This window comes from Ornithodoros turicata, chromosome 3 (assembly GCF_037126465.1).
Source record: "Ornithodoros turicata isolate Travis chromosome 3, ASM3712646v1, whole genome shotgun sequence".
Lineage (NCBI taxonomy): Eukaryota > Metazoa > Arthropoda > Arachnida > Ixodida > Argasidae > Ornithodoros > Ornithodoros turicata.
Genome location: NC_088203.1, coordinates 2,454,132 through 2,471,939, shown reverse-complemented (window position 1 = coordinate 2,471,939; position 17,808 = coordinate 2,454,132). Strand labels below are relative to the sequence as shown.

Genomic DNA, 17,808 nt, shown 5'->3' with positions numbered 1-17,808 from the left:
CAGCTGGCCTGGCTGATTTTACGTCTCTACTTTTCCTTCTTTACCTCTCTGATAAGGGGGCGACGTCGGGATTCGAGCGGTCTGCCTGCCTAGATTGGCGGCACGTTGCTCGGGGAAGGGGTGAAAGGGGGTGGGGGAAGGGGAAGACGTCTGGTTCTATACAGTTTCCTGCACTACAACCGACCGCGAGGGTCCACTGCCTTCAGAAAGTTCAGCAGCGCTTTCTGTACGGCATTGCGGCGCTGGAGAGGTTACCGCGGATGGACGATCTCCTCAATGTGTAGCTCTGATGTTCCAGGGTGCCGCACTGCTTTCTGGAGTTCCCGTCTGGCGTCGGATGTAGCCAGACACACCATTATAATGTGTTCCTCCGTTTCTGGTTCACCGCATTGGCGACAATTTGGACTAGAAGTGCGGCCGAGCTTGAAAGTGTGGGCGCACGTGTACGCACTACGAGATCGGATGCGGATATCGGATGCGGAGATCGGATGCAAGAGGAAGGGAGGGAGGGAGGAAAACATCAGCCTTGGAGAGGCCACTCGCTGCACAGGGTTGGGGTGCAGACCAGTCTCCCCGTTCGGGTATCAGGATGTAGCCTCCATACATGTCTTCTCCATACAGCTCTGGAGCAGGTGAAACTATTTGAATGCGCCTGGCCTTTCGGTTCAATTTTTGTACCTGCTTTGGCCAGCTCATCAGCTCGGTCCTTCCCTGAAATTCCCTTATGAGAGGGCATCCACTCCAGCGATACCGCGGTACCGCGGGATTTAAGTCTTGTCAGCTGGTGCTCTCCTGCGAAATAGCACGTCTCGGAGTGGCGATCGATGAGCGAGGTGCGTCAATCCGTGATTACAACGATGTCTGACAACTTCGCGGTTTCTGCAGCCCTAAGCGCTTCAGTTATTGCCATCAGTTCTGCGTCGGTAGATGTTATAGCTCTCTTTCCAAGCTTTCTGCCCACTCTAGCTTCAATGATGGTATGCAGTACGCTATGCCGCATTTGCCCGCTCTGTTGTCAACGCTGGAAGTAAGTCTGGATAAGTTCTGGACGATCACGCGGAGACGGTTCTGTGACCATTTTGATGTAGCACACAGGAGGTGGCCTTGGAACAGTTTGTTTCCTGTGCGTATATGGTTGTGCGTTTATAAAGTAGAATTTGGAAACAAAGCCCAGCTCAGATGATTGAATAATTCCCGCACTGTTTCAGGAAATGAACCGGAACCTCTATGATCGGACAAGGACTGAGCTCGTACGCTCGGTGGTTGTTTTCAAAGATCGGGACGACGTGTGTATAGGGAATCACTACGTGAGCTAATAATTATGGCTCGCCTGCGTTGCATGCATACATCGTGTCACACTGTCTTCAAATTACAACCAAATGACAATAAGAAGGAGAACGGGAATTAAAGCTTGCCGCAACAGATCACTTTTTCTGGGCCAATAAAAATAGGACTTACACAAAAACGTAAATAACTGAAGATGAAATAACAAACACAACAACTACTACATGAATGACCATGGGACGAGGTGATTCATCGCAACAAAAAAAGTTACTACTTGCTGGTTTTTGCTATATACAGTCGCTTGAACCGGGAGCAATATCTCATTGAAACTGTACCATCGCATTTAGGGCATTATTTACGGAATATCGGTTCCTAACATCCGACCAGTAAAAGTCCAAAAGGCATTTACCTTTCCATTCCGCCACCCATTTTCTCGTCACGCGCCAAAAACATTCCTTTTTACATGCACATCTCTCCCTTCGAACATCGCAATATTTCTCACCATACACCCGAGGATTTCAGCTTCACAAACTTCCAACCACACACACACACACACACACACACTCAGAGATAAAAAAAGAGAGCGAGAGAGAGATGTCACGCACGACCGCGCCAGTGATCGTTTATTGGAAAAAGAATGATTCAGACATGTCACACGGCAGGAACCGCGCCGCTTCCCAAGTCCAAGCTCTTTGCGGAAAGCAAAAAGACCAAACGCATCCACCCACTTCAAAAAAACCGTTCATAACGCAGAAGTGGCAGATCTAGCCGACAGATATTGCACAGGGATTTCATAAGGCGTGAGGAATGTACGAATAGCTCGCCCGGGGAAAAAGGCTCGGTCAAGGGTCGGGACAATGGCGGCATTTCCCCAACCCCCCCTGTTCACGGGAGCGAGGGCCGGGAGGGTTCACCGTCAGGTTTGCATATGCAATTCTAGTTAAAATTCGGGAGTTCGCCGCATAAAGGATTGGTGGGGTGTCTGTCCCCCGTGGTGGCCAGCGAGAAGCTTCGATCCCCTTTTATGAGGGACGCATAGTGCCAGGGCTCTTTTCTGTTTGGAAAGTTGGGGGGGGCACCTTCAATGGCAAAGTCCGGGTGGTCCAATAACTTTCCTGCGTTTACTGTAGCGACCCTATTAATTTAGACGGCTGTATAGTCTGGCACCTCACAAAAACGATGCGTCTCGCAAAGTTTAAGGTTACTATAGCTGTGAAAGCTGGTGAATTCAATGAGCGAATCTTATCTTCATCTATACGTCGAAGGCGTCCGGACTGCTTCTCTTTGAACTTCTGTTAGACTTCCGATAACGTCAGGCTTCATGAGTTAATATTACTCCGGTAACCGCTCCAGAAGGGGCCATACACTGCCTATATCTATGAGATTACTATCTTCGGGAGAAATTTATTAGTGACGGGTAATAGTATGCTCTGCCCATTCTGGTATTTGGAATGAGGGCCAAGAGTGAGTCAATGAAATGGCCTCTGGACCCAATAGGGTATGGATATGGTACAAAGGATGAAAGGAACATCTGGCCGCTTTTGCAGTGATGTTAGCATTGGGAGCTATTGGGAGATGGGTTTTGCCACTGCTGCTTAGAGGCCTTTGGCAGCACGGGTGGCAGTGGACAGTGCAGAACAGGATTTACGGGACAGTATAGGTTCTCTACTCTTACATTTCCAAGCGTTATGTACTTATTTTATCTTTTCTAATTTATGTAATTATGAAAGAGGAAGTGACGTGCGGTTGCTATAGCCAATGCGAACGGAGCCAAGTGTTCCAAGAAGGTAAGTCCGGGTACGTTTGCAACGATGAAGACCACGTTTCCAAGGGCGCGAGGTACGTATTATGCTAATAAGGGTTCCGAACAAGCAATTTGTGCAATAAAGGCCTCCCACGGACAACTCATTTTTGATCGCCTACTATAGTACCGTAACTCATTCTTTATACTTCGAGTGGATGCAAACATTCTCATAACGGTATGTCACACGAAGACATGATATCGCTGGTCCAAGTTCTCGGGATATTCCGGCGCGATCGGAGCACTGCGTACGTATAAGATATTGGAGTCTGAGAAACAAGGCGTGGTAAGGCCACTGCAGTAACTGCCGTATTCTTTGTTACATAAATCACTACACCCCGTCTCCCATCACAATAGAAGTCGCTGAAAATGTCACATAAAGAAAAAAGAAAGAGCCGAAAACTGCACGTCCCAAACAGAAACACCACAAGAGCTCCGTACAGTACCTCCGCTCCCCCGCCCTCAAAAGGTTCCAAGCCCCTTATCACACGCTATCAAACTCAACGCACCACGCCATCCATCTATCAAACCTCCAGAGACTCTCCTTCTGCCCAATCCCTCCTTCGGACTTCCTCAACCCGGAGAACCTCCGTCCGTCCAGAAAGAAAGGCGCGAGAATCCCAAGAAAAAGACGGAACGCCGATAACCGCTCCGATCTTTCGATAACCTCTCACGGACTGCCTTCCAAAAAGGGCTGTACTCCGCACGAACAGCCGCCACGCCAAACCATCAGCAGCGAAATGCATCGTGTGGGCCTCTGACCCCCGTCTTCTTCATACATCTCCCAAGTTCACCCTCACGTCATTACCATAAAACTGGACTGTGAAGAAGGAGAGAACGTAACACCCAAAAACAAGAGAGAGGTTTATTAAAGCCCGCCGGAACCATCCTGAGCCAGATAAGTTTTGGGAGGAGACAGAGGATATATAGCTTCACGTACGCGGACTCTAAGGTGGCGAGGACCTCCCTTGCCTCTCTGCACCGCGAGTCAAACTGGAAAAACTGGTCGCTGGAAGAAGGAGCAACCGTACGATGTTATCGCCGTCACTTGCAGGCGCGGATATTTCTTGCGGCAGGTGTGTTCTCCTGCCGCTGTCAGCGTGGGTCTTCCCCTCTTTAACGGGGACGCCGTGAAGGGAGAGTCAGTTCATAAGGATTACGTGTCTGTGGTTCGTGCTAGCGCGTTCCTTGTCAGGATTTCCGTGGCCCAGGAGCGGGTGGGATATACGACGGGGTTTCTGGTGAAGAGACTTGGATATGGTGGAGAAACAATGGTGCTGAAGAACGTTGTGGATATCGGATAGAGTTGTGAGGAGCCAAGGAAGAAGGAGAAAACCTGTGTGTCCTCGGAGGAACTTGGAAGTAAGTTGCTGATGCATCGGTAATTAGAACTCTACATCCATCGTTCTTGTTGCTTGAGGTTCATAGTAATCTTTATGAAAAGAAACTGTGTGGCTGGCTGAATCCATTTCTGGTTTGTGAATGAGCGACGCAAAGAAACTGACGTCTGCTGAAAAAACGGTGGCGCTGGAGGTGCTTCGTGAGACGGTCTCCCGCTTACGTCTTAACGTACTTTATCTACATTGTTTTTTTTTGTTTTTTTGTTTTTTTTTTCTGATTCCGTTCAGTGACACAGTCGTAATACGCTCTTCGCCGTCGTTGATCCACACACATCAGATGATGTGTTTCTATTTGGCTATCGACATTAGCCTTTGCAATCAGAACCACGTCTCGAGTAGTTCTTTCGCTCCCAAAGACCATTGTCTGCAGTCCTAATGGGTCAAGGCAGATAGGACGTACCACGTCCACGTTTAGGTTTCATTCACCTTTGAGGCTGATACGCTCATCCTTGTGAACTTGACCTCAGCTTTACTGATGTCGCTTGCCGCTAGTAAGCTTTCCCACGTATTAGATCATACGTGCAAATTCAGTGCGTGGTCTTCGCAGTCGGTAAGAGATCGTTCTGCAGCTATGTTTGCTGCCTCGCTCTGCTGCCTGCACGAAGCACGCGTGCCCCCATCCTTTGGGAAAGCCCAATTCGATTTTGTCGCCCGTGTTGAAGAGAACAGTCGTATTGTACCCTGCGTCAACCTAGCAAGTAGGCAGACTACCTACAGTTAGCACTGTGTTAGGTAAGCGCTTTAGGTGTTTTCCTTACAAGTGTCAGGTGCAGACACGGTGTTTCCTTCTATGAACAGAAATAAGTAAAAATACTGCGGCGTTTACGAAGGTTTCAAATAGCAAAGTTGGCGCTATGCTGAAAAACATAAGCAAATTCTTCGGATGTTCTGTGACTAGCTTGAAGGTTATCGGTGTCTATATGTTCTTCTGAGCTCAACGCCTGAACTTCACTTGTAATTCGTTTGTTCCTGCGTGTCGCGCATATACAACGATATACATACTGCTCTGGAGAGGTTCAAGCTCTCAATGCACCATTTTTTTTCAATCAAGAATGCAACGATGCAACCTAATTCACATTCGCGATGTGACACGTGACAAATGACTTCCAAAAAATTGCATAAGCGCTTATGAAGACATCTCATGTCTAATGAATGTTCTATATACCAATTACGCGGTTCAGTGAAAAGGGGACACCGCCGCGTATATAATATCAAAATCTCAGCGTCCCTCGCTTACACAACATGATTTATGACGACGCATGTAAAACGGAAGCAATCATCCCAAACGATGCTTGACGTCGAAAAGAAACAAATTAAAGGGTACACGAATGTGTCGCTCGTCACTGTTCCACCCTAAATCACACACCGTGCGGCCATAACTTCCTCGCGCGAACCTGTTTGACGTGACGATCAATTTCACGGTCAGCGCCTACCTGATGGAAATCTGCCTTTCATTTTCGACCGCTTATTTTTTATCGTCCTCTTCACATTCTCACCTCGTAAAAAAAGGAGGTTCCATACTTAGGCAGCAGTCCTGCCTCCGTCTAACAAACGGCGCGAAAGAATGGAAATTTCCAAAACCCAGCCTTCCGTGCAGACGTACCATGAGCAGGCACGCCAACGCCGCAACTCTAATCCATAGTTGCGAACATTCCAGAGCTACTTTAAACTATGCACTTTGCTGCACCTGCGTAGATGCCTGTGCGTCTGCGCATTTATCCATTCTGTAACAGCGTTCTCAGGATCGTATGCATACATACACGAACCGCCCACAACTTGAAAACTTTTCTTTTCATTCAAATCACGGTCGTTACACTTTGAATGACCACAACGCTCTCTAGTCTAACATCTTTCGAACAAGGAAAGAAGAGCGATATAGAAACGTATAATAAAAAGGAAAGGCGAACGCATTTCTTTTTAGTACCTCCATTGTGCCGGAGCAGGATTTTTTCATAGGTTGCGGTCGAATAGCATTGTGCAGTGCTTTTAGGCCTGTTTCTTTGGTTATATCCTGGGCATTCCCCGTCCTATAACCGGGATTGCGTCCCTTTGTTGCTTTGCGTTCATTTCATTTTCGCCTCCCGACAGCGTATTTTCGACGTACTCTATACTAAGCCCGGTACAATATTTTCCCTGCATTTGACGAACAGTTTCCGAAATTGTGGTTGCTGGGCTACGGAGTCGTTTGTCCTTTACACGTGAGTTCGTGAACTCCTCAGTATTTCGTTCTTTGCGGCGTTTGTATTTTACATTGACATCTGCTTTTTTTTTTCGTTCTTTTCTGTGCGGTTATGAGTTATTGAAGGATAGCGGTACAAACAGAAGTACTCCAAAGTAAAAAGCGAAGTCGGTTATGGTTTTATGTCCTATATGTGACGTAGTACTTAAAACGCGTATTTTCATTTCTGTGAGGCGGCGTTTAAAAAAAAAAGAAAATAAAACATTATGAAGAGGGTTTAGACACGAAAAAAAAAAAATCAGGATCTGTTGTCTGCGTTCATTGTCAGGTGCTATACCAAAATGAAAGCAGGGATGTCCAAGTTGGTGTGATACGTCCAGGTGTACCAGCATTGTACCAGTCCTCAAGGAAACGTCCCCAAGACATTTTCGGATTTGTTTCATTCCTTTCTCTTTGAATTCCTCCATGGTGAATTGAGTATAGGTATAGCTAAACACTGAAATTGTTCGGCGCAATTTACTTTTACGTGAGCGTGACATACACTGCAAGTTGATGTTGATGTTGTCGAAAGAAAATAATAGGGAGAGATCGAATTCGTCACATTCGTGACACGCGTCGTGTTGCCGCACTCACTCAGCTGTTACCCGACTGGGAAAACATACAAGTTCTGCGTATGACAAAGTTTCGTACGTAGCTTTATTCGGGAATGGCGAAATAGTTAAAACACAACATATACGAGTTAGGCAATAATGAGAGCAACGTCGAACCTTTTTTTTTTTCTGCACGGCCACTGCGTTTGCCTGGTCCTCTATTCATATTTGCCGTCCACTAAATGCATTACGTGCGACCGCCATCAAACAGTTCTGCCAATGCCATTTATTATCCAACAGAGTAGCATCAACGACTGCGAAAATTATGGCGCTCCAATGGCTAGCGGACCACACCCCAGTGGAGCCGTACACGCCAAAGCGCGAAATCCGTCGGGAAAAAAGCATTTGCAATTCTAAGAACTCTCGACGCGGGACAGAGTTGCGACGTCCAATCAAAATAACAAATGGAGCACAGTCGCGCTATACAGTGTGCATTTGTCTTATGGGTGTGCGTCTCTGGTGGAACGGCATGTTTTGACGGCCAGAAACACTGTCCGCGCGGCGGGCGAAATTTTCTGCGCTGGTCTTCGGCGCGCTGCGAATCTGATTTGCTCTTTTGTGGCAATGTAATGAAATCACATTTTGAAAGGAAGTCAGGAGGGAAGGTTGTGGCGATGAAATGGCTCTATGAAATGACGTTGAAAAGCAGTTTCGGAAATGGGAGGACTGCGGTGGACGGATAGAGAGAGAGAGTGAAAGGGGACGTTTTTGCTTCGAGTTTTTCCCTTCTCACTGAATGCTTTTTGACAGTTATCGTTATCTTCACCAACTCGATTTCACTACCACCACCTTCACTGTCTTGCAACTATATGTAGGATAGGCACCGTGGACGATATGCAAATTGAACTGCTAACAACACTGTCCACAAACTGAAACTATCGAACGGATAAGGAGATGTCGTGCACACAGTATAAGGTACGGGAGAAATACCATGTGCACTCTGGAGAATGGAGATGGCACTGTAGCTGATACCCGATGAGTATATCGCAAAGGCTGTTTCTCTGATGCGTCCTATGCGCAACGATTAGTGAAGGAGCTGTTTCTTCTGTATTTTTTCATAATTTTCTGTATCCCAATCTGTTTGTGTCTTCCTTTGTTTGCTTGAAAGCTTTAGGGAATAGCAAGCCCACACCGTGGCTAACCTTTCCCTTCTCTTTTTTTTACTTTGCATTAAACATACCCCCTCCCCTGTTTCGATAAAAAAAATACACCGAAGCTCGTAGCAGAGAGGGTTTCCTTCAGTAAGCAAGTGAGGCGCGAAGACCCCTTTTGATACTGCATATCGAATTTCCCACCCAAGCCACCGTCAACCCTTGCTGTCCTTTATCTTCATTTACTTCGAATGTTCGTCCGACATCGTCTCGGTTGCAGTGATGATGATAGGAGAAAAAAAATATGGAGATGTTAGCCCGATCACGGCTGCAGTATCGTGAAGTTGCTCACAATGCAAACAACAGAAACCTGGTCCACTGGAATACAACTCATTTTATCTTTCAATCATCATCATCGTCATCATCATCACAACTCATTCGTCAGTCCCTCTCTCCAGATTTTACTCAAGCTCAAAAATTCTTATGTCATGTGTAGAAACGGCTAATTTCAAGTATTTTAGACATCGCCTTCTCTTCATGCACCAAGTGAGCACACCCCCCGCAACACATCCCTGTACCGCAAGGGTTGTGCTAATCTACCACAAGCGCGAAATCCACAACCCATCTCCCCTAACAGACAACGTGTTCATAATCCGACCACGTGAATGGCACGTCTGCACACAGAGAATCTCACAGGAGGACACAAAAGGGCTTGGAAAGATGAGCGACAGCGCAGGACTCAATTAGACGCGGATTTTCGTCCGGAGGACTATAAGCCTCCACCGCACCAGCATAACGTCCACCGAGGCCTTTAGCTTTCCCTTGACGCTTTCGCCCTCTCTTCCACTTTGTACATGGTTTCATTATAAGACGCGCTGTCCAGAAGCACCCCTGGTAGCGTTGTTTCGTAAAGCCATGGCGACTGCGAGAGAGAGTACGTTTTCTTTATCGCATCACCATCACCACCGCGAAGCAACTTCAACTTCAACATTATTCGGCCCAATAAATGAACCCACAGCACTGGGGGGGAAAAAGCTACTGACGTAGCTTGACAAGCCCCAGGCCCTGTCCTCCAGACAAGCAGGTAAAAAGTAACAAACAAAATGAAAATTCAAAGAGACATTACATTCACGTGGTTAATGCACTAGTTTACAGTACTTATACCACTCATCCACGGGGAACAAGTAGATACATAACACAGTAATATATCAAGAAGCAGAAATGGAGAAGAAGTCTTCACCAGTCTTCTAAAGTCTTTCGGAAAAAGACTTCACCGCCCGTAGTCAGACGGTGGTTCGCGTTTTTTTCTCGGCTAACTTTTCGCGTATCGATAAAAATTCAGAGCAATAATGTAAAAGGAACAATGCAAAAAGAGAAAAAATATGGGCCGCAGAAAAAGCCGTCCCTACTTCGGACCACCAGGGTAGCCAAACAGTAGCTCAATACACTGTAGCACAGAGTACAGCCTGAAAAGCTGAGTTATAATTCCACTGCCGGCTGAATAGCAAAACGAACAATATCGTGCCAACATTGGGAGGTCCACTTTATCCGCCCGACGTCGCAAAAAAATAAGAGTGCGTGGACAAAGCAAGTGCATGGAATGTTAGCGAAGCATAGCGTTCTTGTTGTCCAATGAAAACTAGTGGACTCGTTGAATCTAGTTCTTGAGACCGGGTTTCTCCACGGTTATTCAACGACGAAAAAAAAAAAAAGGAAAACGCCGACCTATCTAGTGGCGCGGAACGGGTCGAGAGGAATTTCTGCAGGAAGAATTCCTGTCTGAAGGATTGGTCCCGTCGCCGTAACGTCTGTCTCTTCGTTCTAACCCGCTCCGTCCTCTCTGAGTGCTGAAGTGTTGCGACATGTGTCATAAAAACTTTCGCGTACAAGTATCCCTCGCACAGCGAATGTTTTGCACGTAAATAGAACGAACGGTCATTTATGATTTTTTTTTTTTTTTTGCGGAAGCCCGTTCTCTTTGTTAAATTTACCATTTGCCAGGACTTAGTTGAACGCGGCCCAGATGCAGAGTTCTTGTGCCTTCTACATAACGGATGCTTCCTGAACAGCTTCTGTAGAGGAGGAGCCAGGGCAAAATGTTTGCTGAACAAAAAAAAAGAAGAATAAATGCACGACCTTTTAGCTCTGGGTTAAGCACGAAGCAATCTGTTTATCCACATCCTCCTTAACAGCTTCAATATTTTTTTGTTTTGTTTTTGTTTTCAAATAACAAATTGTTTACAAGTAACAGACAATAATCGTCGTTATCATCATGATGAACGACAACAACGATATCAACAGATGCAGTCCCAACGCTACTCCCTTACTTTCCGTTTATTATATTGCTGGATGTCCTGGATCTCCGCACCTGAGAAGGGCGCAGATGGATTGATAAAGTGATTGATTGATTGATTGAAATATAAGGCACGAATGAAGAGCCAAAGCTAACAGAACGGCTTGCACTTACATGAGACTTCGCACGCGCCTTAGACCTGATTGCGTTAACATTCCGAAATTTTAAATTGTATCCTACCACCGCGACACAACTTTGGCTATGAGCGGTAGACAGACGAGCACAGATGGTGAGGGGACAGCAGGAAAGAGTAGGAGTGGCTTATTACGAGTCCTGGACCGACTTCAGGATGAACTGTTGCTGACATACCACTGGAAAGTCTGCGGAAAAACGAGGGAAGATCTCAGAGTGCACAACCTGCGGGATTCGAACGCACCACCTGTCAGTATCGCGCAGATGCCGTGTCTGCTCGGCCAGAAAGATGGTGATAGTGTTCGTGACTGTACGAATTTTTTAAAATGCGCTCTGGAATTCATTATGCGTTGCTTAGGTACATAAAAGGTATGACGACACAGTATTGCTGGCAGCCGAAGAGGATGACGTCTTAACACAACATCCCAAGCTGCACAAGATCGGGCCAGTATACGCTGTGGAAGTGTGTCTCTGCGCATGAGAGGAGGCAGTGAGAGGGAAGAGGGAGGGCACCGCCGTAGCCAATGGGGCTTCCCGAGTGGAGTAACCGGGAGAGGAGATATGCGCAGAACGCTGGGTCCAATTTTGGGCAGTATTGGGCCAGTATTGCCAATATCGGTCCAACATTGGGCCAGTATTGCAAACATCGGTCCGACATAGGGCCAGTGTTGACAACATCGGTCCAACATTGGGCCAGTGTTGCCAACATCGGTCCAACATTGGGCCAGTGTTGCCAATATCGGACCAATATTCGGCCAGTATTCCCAATATCGGTCCAATATTGGGCCAGTATTCCCAATATCGGTCCAATATTCGGCCAGTATTGCGAATATCGGACCAATATTCGGCCAGTATTTCCAATATCAGTTCAATATTCGGCCAATATCGGTCCAATATTCGGCCAGTATTGCCAATATCGGTCCAATATAGGGCAAAGGCGTCGTGCTGCTAGGGATCGCTGTCCTACAAGACAGTTCCTTTCGACAGAACCCCGCCCCTTCCACGTGTACGTGAAACTATATTTCTGTTAAAAATTCCACCCTCCTAGCTTCCCGCTGTGTAGTACCTTCTCCGGAGACAACGGACAGACGAGGCACAAACCATACCTGACACCATCGCTCAAAAACAGCACCATATAGACTGAGGAAGATATTGCTGGAGAAACAATTTTGCCGGAAAGTGAATTGGAAACTCGGGGGGGGGGGACGAAGAAGAAGAAGAAGAAGAAAGCGAACACACGTCAATTCCAGACTAAGACATGAAAGAAACAGAAATAAATGGCGGAGGTTTTCGAACGCCGTAGGACTCCGGTTTGGGCAAACGATTTAAAACCGAAAGACACATAAAAAGAAAAGAAAGGGGAGAAAAAGTTAATTTTCAACGGTTTAGAACAAGGAAACAATGCAGTGCGGTTTGAAACGGAGTTCAGATTGAAAACCTGAACGAGTTTGCAGCGCTAGATTACGAAGAACAAAGCGGAAGAAAAAAAGAATGCCCTGCATCGAAATTTTTACGAAGAAAATAATACATAAGGAAAGCGCAAGCTTTTGTGTATGTTCGACGCCAAAGCTTGATTGACGCAGACAAGAGGGGGACATAAAATAGGAGGTCGAGACTATAAACGGTTCCCATGCACGCGATGGCTACCGGTCTCTCTTGCTCAGTTTTTGACCAGATGATTTCACGTTCTTTCTTTCTTTCTTTCTTTCTTTCTTTCTTTTTTCCTGGAACGAGAGTATTCCGCTCGGTCATCTTCATGGTTGTCTATCCGTAGTGTGAGCAGTGTTATAGATGGCGCTGAATGTAAAACCAGTGGCGTGTAGTGGTTACGCGGTGATCGCTTTCCACCCAGAGACTGGGCGGTGAAGCGGGTTCGAACCTTACCACCGGCTGTGCTGCCTGAGGTTTTTTTTTCAGGAATGTCGGCACACTTTCCCCTGAAGTCCGCCCAGGACGCATACTAACGCCCTTGTCCCTCACTCCTTCCTGCTGTCCTCTGTCCATCTGTCCATGTCTGTACGCCGCTCATAGTCACAGTTGCTTCGCGGCGCTAACATGATAAAAAAAGAGAACGAATGCAACATAGGCACGAACATGTCGCAATGAAGCTCACAGCTACTTTTCAGTTCTTCTTCTACAAGGAACCATGATTCATAATGAAGCGTTTTACATCGCGATACAACTGCTTTCATAGGCGACGTCACATTATTGGTGGGTATGCGGATTAACTTACCTTCATCAGAGGGTTCTTTGACATGCGCCCCAATATGAGCACACTCTTTCGAGTGTCAATAGAAATGGCCTCGCAACGTCGTCGCCATATTGGAATTGAGGGACGTAGCTTGAACTGTAACGTTTGACCGTGTATTCGCACGAGCGACATTCCCCCGGATGCGGAAGATGCGAAAAGCGTCATAGCTTTCTGCAGTCACGTGAGCGCGAGCGCTCAACGTCGTGTCTTCACGTACACTGCTAACCGTGGGGAATATCCTTACTACACAGCCACAAGACATTCCGTAGCAGACGACAGGAAAACACGCTGACGGTGTCGTCTGCTAAGTGTCGTCTGCTAAATGCGCAGTTCGTCACTCCCGATATTCCGCATCGTGTGAATGCTCAACATAACGCGGGGCGGAACTTCGTCTCTGTAAGCAGTGTTTTTGCTTTTTCTTCCACTAGAATATTCCGTGAGGATGTCGCTCGTGTGAATACACGGTGACCGTTAACAACTCTATAGAAACCGCAAGAACTTGTCTTTTCGGTGCCAAACTAATTCTCATGCTACGCTCAGACATAGTATCTAACCCAACCTCATTTCAGAAACGCGGAGGGTTAAACTGAAAAAAAAAGTATACAACGAGCCACGGTCTGTATAAGACTGACGCGATAACAATTTTCATCTACTATATAATTGTGAGTTTTAGTATATCGCACGCTATCACCTTTGCGTATACGTAAGGGATAGCGTTGGTGGTTCTGAGCACGCGCAATACATAAACAGAGCTTTGCGCAGAACCACCGCTCTATATCACTTACGTACGCAAACGCGACAGCGTACGAGATACTAAAACTCGCTAATGTCGGCACCTGTTTCCACAGGAAACATTTCAAGATGCGATGGAACGAAGACTACATAATAGTAATAATACTAAACATACCATACCCGTAAGAACACTGCAGTGCAAAATTTACAAAATTTATCTCAATACCACTAATCTGATCTCAATGTCCAGTTTGACCGCAATTAATTTCAAAATAATCATATTCATGTAGCTATAACCCTCTTAACGTACAGAGAGCAACCTCCGGGATTTCGAGCATTTAACGACAGACACCCTTGCTTGAAAGGGGGCGAAAGTGTCGGCCACACACACACTCGGATGTAAGCGAGCGAACTAACATTAGGCTTAACGACCCGTACGTTAGTCTCCATAAATGACGTCTTCGCTCGACGCTCGATAATCTGTCTAAATGGCGATCCTGTGTGTAGGACACTATTTATGGCACAATCGTGACGCAAACGACTTAAAATGCACCTGTAATTAACGGATAGTCTACGAATGCTTTTTCTCGGGTCGTTCTGGTGGGACATTCGTGGAAATATGTGTTGAACTTGAAGCTCGCGTTGAGGTCGTGTCGTGCTTACTGGTTTGTGGCGCATTCTCAGGGAGGTTGCAACAACACTTACTCGCGTGTTGCCTCGCTGTTTGATTGATTGGTTGGTTGGTTGGTTGGTTGAAAAAAAAATACACTCGTTACAACAAATAGAAGCATCAACTATACAATCATTTACTCAGTGACAAAAGTCAAACGTGACAGAATTTCACAAAAATCGCATCATCACAAGTAACAAGCTAGCGATTACAGCTAATTACCAGCAAGCTAGTAAGCAATTAATGAGCTTTTTCGCATGATCATATCTTCAAACTATTCTAGTCCTTTATCTGGAACAATAAACTACTGAGTACTACTTTCTCACAGGTTTGAACGCCTTTTTTGTTATCGCAGGACAGGTGTTGATATTTTTAGTTAGAATTTTTTGCAGCAAAACAGACGACAAAAACAACAGGATCGTTAGGACGAGCAAAGTGGTGACACCGACGACTGCACGTCCTAACCACCCTGCTGTCTTCGTCTATCCTCCTGCAAAAATTTGTATGTACCAACTATCCCAGCTTGTTCCATTATTACCTCTGCTCCATCCCCTAAACAGACGAACAACAGACATCTTTAGTGTCGATTTTTTATAGTGTCTTACGCACCATGTTGCTTATTATGCTGGTTATGTGTTTGCGGGCGGTTCCACTACGTTCTGCGTGTCTGACGTGTATGTGTTGACCCGGTGCACCTTCATTATTACCACGAGATGGACACCACAAAAATATTGAATTTCGTTGTTAGAAAATACACGGAATATTTGGGAATATACGGCCACTTCTAATAACCCACGCGAGGCCAACGAAATATTTTTTTTTATTTCAGCAGAAAGTGTTCTACGGTACTTGGTCGCACCAGTAGATGACATGTTCATAATTTATTCCATGTTATCGTCCAGAAGAAAGAAATATGGCAGAAGCTATCTTCATACTAAACGCCACCTCGTTGCTTGTCAGCATTTATCTGTTCAGTCGAAGCAATTCTGCTATTCATATCGAAGCCATTTATCCCAGATCAATGTAAAGATTTTTTTTCTTATACGCATTCCAAATTTTTACAGCAAGGGTGGGAATAGACGGGCAGAAGGTCGGCGCCGCCAATACCGAAACTCACCCGGCGCTCCGATGTGAGTCACGGCAGGCATCCCCACCAGCGAGACGGCCTCGGGAGAAGCCACGTGCTTTCGCTAGCCAATAGGAATGCTCCCCCTTCTCTGACATCCGAGCTTGACTCGGAAGTTTCTAACAGGGTTCGTATCTCGCTAAACTACGACCATGTAGCAAAATATTTCATTCCTAATGAATACTCTAAAATGCGTGCTCGTGATCCAATGAACCACGTCTATCACAGCCCGCAAAACTTCAACGAACAGACGCACCGCGAAACAAAACACAGACAATACTAGTCCGAACTTTTTATATTTACGTCGGAGCCGTATAATATTAAACGTAACACACGAGCGACATCTGTGAACAGACGATACAAATTGTTCTTTCTCAATGAAGCTTGTTTATAGAACGGTAAACCAAAAAACTCGCGTCCCCAAGGGCTGTCCGTCACCGTTTTGCCCTTTGCCAGAAACATCTTCAACTCTCGCGACAACGCTTCTCTCGCGAAGCCTTCTCTCTGAGGATGTCCCTCTCTCTGGCCTTTCCGTTTCATGCTCGTCAGTGTGGTCACGTGATCCATATAAGAACAAAGGGGGAGCGACGAAAGGGGTGAAGACAGAATCGTTCCTGTCGGAACTCGTCCATCAAGGAAGATTACTCGTGGAGGAAAAGACATATGTGCTACGGAAGGCTTCGGATAACACATCACGATGTAATCTCCCTTTACACACGCAAGCGGGTTTTTGTTCGCTGATCGATGTCATGTTGGCCAGGACACGAATCATGGCGTGTCTCCGCACTAAAAATTGGTCAGGAAGGTTTCGAATTTGGGTGAACGCATTCCCAATAAATGTACATATATCTGTAACATGTGTCTCGCACATTCTGTCTAGGACCATGGCTAGAATGGACATCGCATCTGCTCCTTCGTGGGACTCTCAAGGTCATGCTCACTCAGCACTGTGTGGCTGTGTAATCGAATAGACGAGTCCAGAAAATCCCCAGAGTGCTTAGCGCCGCTTGGAACTGTGGGAGTTTACTAATACGAAAGAAACGGGCGGCCTCCAAACTGTTCCGATTTCTTCCCTATACCGGTCCATTGTCCACGACGTGTCAAGATCAGCGAAAGCGAAATGTGAAGGATTATTCTCTTCGTTCCCCCGCTCAGCAAACGTCCAGGATGCAATGCGTGCGCAAAGAACACTGGGATTTTCTGAACTCGTCTATTCCACTGGCGGCTGTGTCGTGTGAGGTACCCTGGGTTATCTCGCAGACTTTCGAGACGGCACAGTTACCCCTATAGATCGCATACTAATCTCCTTTCTCTCCCTCTTTCCTTCTGTCCTCTCTCCTCCTGTACACCGCGCGCTCATTAGTCATAGGTGCTTGGCGGTGCTAACACAGAATAAAAGAAAGCGAAAGACAACTACACTGGTCGGCAATGGTTACCGTCACGTGACATACCGCCCGCTATCACGTGATGCTCCAGACCAATTGAACCTCTCTATGCAATAAGGGGATAAGTCGACTTATCCCCGTTTTACTGTTTTTGCTGCAATGACATCTACATACCAGTATGTATACCTGCTAAAGAAAAATTTAGGATTGTCTTTGCAATTTATTGGCCTGCTACAGGAGGGTAAGAAACGGGAAATGCATGTGTGTCAGTTTGACGGACAATCAGATCAGGCCCATATTTTCTCGGCTTGTGATCTTTCGACTTATCCCCTTATTGCGTACAGAGGTTTAAATTGTCGGCTATATAGACCTGTTTCTCTGAGCCAGGTGGCGCGAGTGAGCAGCAACGTCCAGAGCCGTATATTAAAAGGGAGTCTGGCCATTGGGAGGAGTCACAAAAAGAGGCTCAACTTGTCAATCACAGTTTCGCTCCACTGATTGGTTTGCTCTTTATCAAGGGGGTCGCCATGACACCTCACTGCCACCCAAAATGGCGACGAAAACAAACGCAGTGAAGCGGGGATTTCGTGACAAAAAAATTTCACAGACTACTCTGATTTTACGCTGCAAATGTACATCCTCATATACGTTTCTCGGAAATCAGTTTCAACTGATGCTCATCCATCGATATCTAACTGAAAATAATACGTTTTGTCGCCGGTGTTAGGCCTAGTGAAGACGGCGATCACAACGA

General features: G+C 46.3%; 2 protein-coding genes across 2 annotated transcripts in view; one reads left to right on the top strand and one right to left on the bottom strand.

Moving 5' to 3' along the window:
- The window catches only part of LOC135387711 (uncharacterized), a 275,760-nt gene that overhangs the window by 255,874 nt on the left and 2,078 nt on the right, over positions 1–17,808 (bottom strand). Inside the window, exon 2 of the mRNA XM_064616809.1 lies at positions 10,397–10,508. The gene's annotated coding sequence lies outside the window, so the exon portion shown is untranslated. The remainder of the gene's footprint in view (positions 1–10,396; positions 10,509–17,808) is intronic.
- LOC135387833 (toll-like receptor Tollo) overlaps positions 4,161–17,808 on the top strand; it is a 37,279-nt gene continuing 23,631 nt past the window's right edge. The window contains exon 1 of the mRNA XM_064616988.1: positions 4,161–4,447. The gene's annotated coding sequence lies outside the window, so the exon portion shown is untranslated. The remainder of the gene's footprint in view (positions 4,448–17,808) is intronic.